The sequence below is a fragment of the Coenobita brevimanus genome, chromosome 50 (assembly GCF_032717465.1).
Source record: "Coenobita brevimanus isolate Jiangsu-jjx chromosome 50, ASM3271746v2, whole genome shotgun sequence".
Taxonomy (NCBI): domain Eukaryota; kingdom Metazoa; phylum Arthropoda; class Malacostraca; order Decapoda; family Coenobitidae; genus Coenobita; species Coenobita brevimanus.
The window spans coordinates 45,812,562-45,819,184 of NC_137003.1; the positions used below are offsets into that span (position 1 = coordinate 45,812,562).

At 39.3% G+C, this 6,623-nt stretch overlaps 1 non-coding gene across 1 annotated transcript; it reads right to left on the reverse strand.

Annotated features, from left to right (window-relative positions):
- Positions 1-4,526: 4,526 nt before the first annotated feature.
- Positions 4,527-4,644, reverse strand: LOC145399930 (5S ribosomal RNA). Its single transcript, XR_013897375.1, has one exon. It is a non-coding gene; the product is annotated as a 5S ribosomal RNA (ribosomal RNA).
- Between the last annotated feature and the right edge of the window lie 1,979 nt (positions 4,645-6,623).

Below are 6,623 nucleotides of genomic sequence, written 5' to 3' on the forward strand. Positions count from 1 at the left end.
GAAACTAATCTGTTCTTCATCAAAAGCACCAAATAATTAAATTCAATCGCTAGCATCCATACAGTCTTTACCCTTTCATCCTCACGACGTAATCTTTACCGTTTCTCCATTCAGTTGAGCTTATGCTACTAAGATATTAGCTCTCTTTACGAAACGGATACATAAGGGATGAGGATGAGGATGAGGATGAAAATGATGATGAGCATGATGTGAGGACTTGCCGTTTGCCCAGTAAGTTCGAAAAGTCTCTCCTAAGCTGAATGTAACGTCTGAAGATAATACTGATAAAATTTAAAGTAGACCAAAAGAGTAAAGGGACCAATAGTGAAAGAGTACTAGGGAGCTTCATGTTAACCCCTTATTGATGGCGTTGTGTTTTATTCATGCTACCAACAGTTGATTTAACACAGCTTAAGAGACGTCTGGTGGTGGCGGGTACAGAAACGCACTCCTGTACCCCCTTAGATAAGACTCAATAAGATGAAAATAACGTCTTCATGCAGAGCGCCTTAAAGATTTTTTTTTTTTTTTTTTAGCACTCCAAGTGAATTTCGCTGTTATTTTACTTTTATTTTTTCTTTGGTGGGAACAGTCTTGCGGACTTTATCCTTTGGTTCCTTCTTCCTTGCATTAAAAAAAATAATAATAATGTATGATAATGTGGTAGGTTGTGTGCTTATGTGTTCTAATAAAAAATTCTGTTATTTCTTGATGTTACTTTTGCACTGTTTTTTTTATGCATCCTGCACTGTTACTTATGAATTAATAAATAAAGTTCGTGATAGTATTTCTCTATATCCTTGGACTCATGTACAATGGGCCTAATACCCTGGGTAAAATGTTACTTAAGGGACGAATCCACAGTAAGCTAACAACTGCGACGTGTAGAGGGAGAAGGATTACCCACTGTTACTTAAATCTGTTAAATTTGTGTTAAAGTAACAGTATGATAAGGATACCACTTGCGTTCTCATGAGGCACCGGTATGCTATGCCCTTAAGTGCTTCCCATAAATCTGCCTTTATCCCAAGATAGTGATCACTGTTTTAGAAAACTTCAGGACAGAACTGCAGGCCTTTAAGAATGGTGTTCTGTTATGAATAATGCATGCAAGACACTGTCACTTCTGTATTTACCTACACTGGAATGAAGTTTTCAAGTACTGTAGTGTAAAGGGAATATCACGTGAAGCTTTCAGACTTTATTACTCTTCTTTCCTTTTCATGTGGCTTTACTGTATAATGAATGACAAGCCTAATGGTTTCCTGTAAGCCAGGAAGCTATTTACATCGCTGGGTGGTAACCATATAACTAGTCCGTCCGTGTACCCTACGTGTCAGCAAATGGGTTGGTGGAGGGTTGGTGCCTCTCCCCGTAAAATCACTAACTCAATGACATGGGAAAGAGCTTCTTGAATCTGGGAACATAAGAAAGTGAGGAAATAATCGCCAAAGTTAAGAAGTAAAAGTGATTGTGGGCAGGCCAAGTTCTTGGTAAAACAAAGAGCTAACAGACGGACATCCGGGGTAACTGAGTGACAATCCGGAAATAAGGTGAGATGAAAGGGTGAGATGGGAGAAAGAAATTTGCTGATCTGCCTGGCTGGAGAAAACTAACCGCCAATAGATCAGAGTGGAGTCCACCAGTGGATTATCTAATAATAATAATAATAATAATAATAATATATATAAACGACTATCATTATGAAATTATTTTCTGAATACCTCTAACAGCCTACTAAATACTGCATATCCACATAACCTACAGAATAAAAAATGTGCGTTTTAACTGCCACAAGTATTACAGTAACAGGAAGTCAAACAAAACATTGATAAAAAATCAAAATATTTCATAAATACCTACTTTCACTTTCAAGAAATTATCGGTGTTATTGTAAAGCCGGTGACTCAACAGGCAGTCTTAAGATCTAGGACATCATCTTATCTTATCTGGGATTTATTTATGTAGGCTTGATAAGAATGTCAGCCTTATGATGTCAGACATAAATCTACATGGGCAAACAATTACGTAAGCATGAATTAGCTCGAAACACAAGTAAACTGTAATCACTCACACAGAACCACACGTAAACACACACACACACACACACACACACACAGTATTCTCTCTGTTTTAACTGTTTTAAAGAAATTCAAAACTCAGCTGTTCCCTGCCTCGATCGGACCTCATTAAATCTACAGTATAGCTAGTTGTTAAACCTTGTGATTCATGCCACCAAGTATACAACAACTGACTTTATCTGGTTTAATTATATGGGGAGGAGAGATACAGCTGCCTGAGTTTAAAGGATGAACATTTTAGCTTTACCATCGCTCCCTTTGTGCGAGGTCTGAATTCCTGGATCCTCGACACGTTCACAGTTGAGAGAGGTGGAGTGCAAAGATATGGGTGAAGTCGGCGGGTGGTGTAGAGATTGAGAAAGGGCTTGGGTATAGAGGGAAGAAGGAAGGATGAGAGTAGAGGAAATACTTTTACTGATATAATGTATAATATGATAGATAGTAAAATATGATAGATAGATATGATGGATAGTTAGAATGTATAATATGGTGAAAGAATATAAATAATTTGAACTACATTATTGGACAGAACAGCCTCAATGCAAACTTGTGATATAATATGTGCATGCCATTCTGTGTTTATTTGCGGTAATTTTGCAACACAATTCACGTTACAACCCTTCCCTCACCCACCCACCCAACCAGCCACCTACACCATTCATATCAATACAGTCGATTTCGTCCACCCTGCTGTTTCTCTCCTGTTTTCCTTTCCCTTAAAGTGTTATTGTACTAGTCGTTCAAGTAACACCTTTGTCTTTAAGGGAATGCCCTGACTCCTATAAATATGGTTGCTTTTGATCGGGTGGATGGCTTGATTATGAGTTTGGAGTGTGTTCGCTTATACTCAGTGAAATAACGTAGTAGGCTATACATCTTGTTTGAAAATGTTACACACAGCTAGGCAACTTCCTCTTTTATTCCCACACCGCGACACGGAATATGAGAAGTGACACAATGCAGGCACCGTGACGTGGAATAGAAATGATGAGAGAGAGAGAGAGAGAGAGAGAGAGAGAGAGAGAGAGAGAATTTAAGTGCAGGCAGGGAGTGAGAGATTATGTGTCTGAGTAAAAGTGTTAAGAGTGGTGAAGTGAGTGTGAGCATTTTCATTTACTATTATCATTATTAAAAAAAAAAAAAAAAAAAAAAAGCAAAGTCTGGAATCGCGTGAGTTATATATCTTCCGAAGAAAACCAGCAAACAGATGGGCAAAAAAAAAAAAAGATGCATTGATATCGATATTCCTTGAGCTACGTCTTCTGATAATGGAATAGTGAGGGGGTTAATGGGGTAGGAGCGAAGGAAATTTTAAGTGATCTGTGAAGAGGCATAGGTCTTTGTGGCGATAACGATGGATGATAACCAGAGAGGGTGACATATGGATTGGGCCCCTTACTGTCACCTGGGACGATTATACCAATTGACGGATCACGTGCACAGGAGGATTTTTTTTCCTTCCATTTTATTCTTGCTCCCTTCAGGCGATTTTATTCAGCTTAGGAGAGAATGTTCGACTGAGATTAGATATAGCCTTCATTTTTCTCTTCACTACAAGAGGCCTAATTCGTTGTAATTTGAAACAGAATCGTCTGGAGATAGGAAGAATAAATCAATGTAATACGCATCGCAATCACGTAGCCTATTATTAAGGCACTAAGCAGACATGCTAAATATGTGTACCGGTATTCGAAATAATAATAACAATAATAATAATAATAATAATAATAATAATAATAATAATAATAAATTTTTCTCAATACTTCCATCTTAAAACGTATTAGCATTAACGCAGCATCAACAGACAGTTCAAAGTAGGGTATATAAAAAGCAATGGACAATAGAACAGCCTACATCAAGTACAGAACTATAATCATATAATTTCATTGTAAGTGTGATTTCAGTAACATAAACTTTAGGGAAACTTTAATCCACGTTGTCTCAGTTAATCCTTTCATTAGTACATAGGATTATCTCAGGCGTTAGTAACAACAAAGCACCCAGTATGACACTACCATTTATCACTAGAAATTTTTACTGCCGGGGGTCACTTAACGAAGGAGGTGGCCTGACTACAAGATACACAGCACAACCGTGGACTCTGTTGCCACACCAAACCAGCTGCACACGACCTCACATCACAACAGTTACACAACATATCAGTATCGATTCCCCCCACCGTAGAAAAACAGTGATATTCATGTCATGTTCTCCCCCCCCCCACAAACACACACTACAGTAAACGTCACTTATTATGATACTATCTCATCTATGTTCTTGTGTGGGAAATGGAGGTCAATGGATAAGTAAACAAATATAACTGTCCGAATCGTTAAGCACAAACCAGACAGTCTTATTAATATCAGACCGTATTAAACAACGTAAAACAATTTCGGCAGCAACGTTTTTACTGATCCTCCACCAACCCCACTTCACACGTAGGGATGCCAACAGCATCTGGTGTTCCCAGGCGGTCACCCTTCCAAGTACTAACCAGACCCAACGTTGCTTAACTTCGCTGATCGGACGGGAAGCGTGTACTCAACGTGGTATGGCCGTTGGCACTTCTTTGAATATACGCTGCGTAAATCGAATCACTGTATAATAGACCAACAGATATATTTTCTTACTGTGGGTGGGGATAAGGGTAGGGATGATAATGATAACAGTGATTCCATATATATATTTGTGTGTGTGTGTGTGTGATTTCATAGGAAGTAACATACGAGGGGAGCCTCTGTGGTACAGTGGTAAAGTGTGCGTTTTCGTACACTGAAGAACGAGGGTTCGCGCCCCGCCAGGGTAATAAACTTTGGGGGCGTTCTTCCGGCCATGTACTTCATTGGCGGACACAAGGGGTGCTGTTGTTGAACCAGTGACGCATACTATAAAGTATGCAGGCACCCAGCTGGCTTGCGCGGGCCGATTACACGGTTCACAGACTACACACACACATCCAAAGCCACTCCAACACTACACTTACACTTACAAGCACTTCTCACCCTACATACAATCTCTACTATACAGCCTAAGCCACTTGGTAGAGATACATTGGCTGTATCATCCCCACTTCGGTCGGGACAGGCCGGTCCTGCAGTGGACACACAAACGGCTGATGAGATGAGAACATACGAGAAAATGGTCCAAGACACGATAAACTGATACACCTGCATCACTAAGTAAGTCACGGCGTTCCCATGTACTATGTATACTGACAATTTTAGGGGGATTTGCGATCCACTCTTCCCCTTGATTTCATATGCAAACTAAATTACACTGCTTTTAATCATACACATATACTAAAAAAAAAAAAAAAATGATGAGAAACGCAATCGTGTCAAAAATTATTTGCCGCTGGAAAACTAACGTGGTGATTAATATCGATTAATTTTCGTCAGCATGCACATCACCTGACACACTTTGAAGGGCACGAGACTTGATGGAATTACATGACCGCGTAAGTTTCCCTAATATTGCCCTATTTCTGCTTGTTACTACGTTCTAAAGCCTAGTATAAGTGTCCCTAATATTGTCCTATTTCTGCTTGTTACTATATTGTGGTGCCCCGTATAAGTTTCCCTAATATTGCCCTGTTTCTGCTTGTTACTACGTTTTCGTGACTACGTTTCTTAGGGTAAGAGATTTGAGTATGTTTTCTACTCAAAGATAACTGCCATTGATATGAGAAGGCCAGAAGGAAGTGCTTGACATGTCGTAAGTATGAGGCAAACTGATATCTGGGAAGGAAGTGCTTAACATGCAGTACAAGATTGAAATTTATGACAATATTCCCTTCAGCACGATGGCGTATTTTGTATTGATTCTCTCTACAGACATTTATATACTTTAAGTGAGCTTTTTTGAAATGATGGGTTTACATTTGGGCCCGTATTCTCGGCGGTTATGGAGGCTTCCTAACACCTCTTCCTTACCGATTTATTTTTGAATACAGCTGGTTATGTAGTTTTGTACGTTATCTCGGCAGGGTATAGTGATAGTGGAATGATATAAATTACACAGAAGAGGACAAAAAGGTATAAATTGTACGTTATCTCGGCAGAGTATAGTGATAGTGGAATTATTTAAATTACACAGGACAGAAAGGTATAAGCAAAATAAATCGCTTTGGATAAGGTGTTAGGGAGCTTCCTTAACCGACAAGAATACTGGAAATAGTCTTCATTAACCCTTTAAATCCGATGTCTTATTTCCTGGTATAATCTGGACATTGTTAAAAGCCTGTACTCACCTTAACACTTTTCCAACTGGGGGTGTTAGGTACAGCCTTCATAACCCTTATCATTACTAGAATCACTTCCCAAGCTGACTAAAATCGTCTGAAAGTAACAAGAATCAACAATAAAAACATGTCGCCGTTCTGAAGGGGTTAAGCTTTACACGGAGATATATGGTTCCTCCAAAATGACTAGAATTGTCTGTGCCGAGACAAGGAAACGATCACCTCTTTCTCCGGTCCTAGTAACTGCGCAAACACGTGGCTAAGCATGCCAAGCGAGTGTGAACTCTTCATTCTCACGGTCG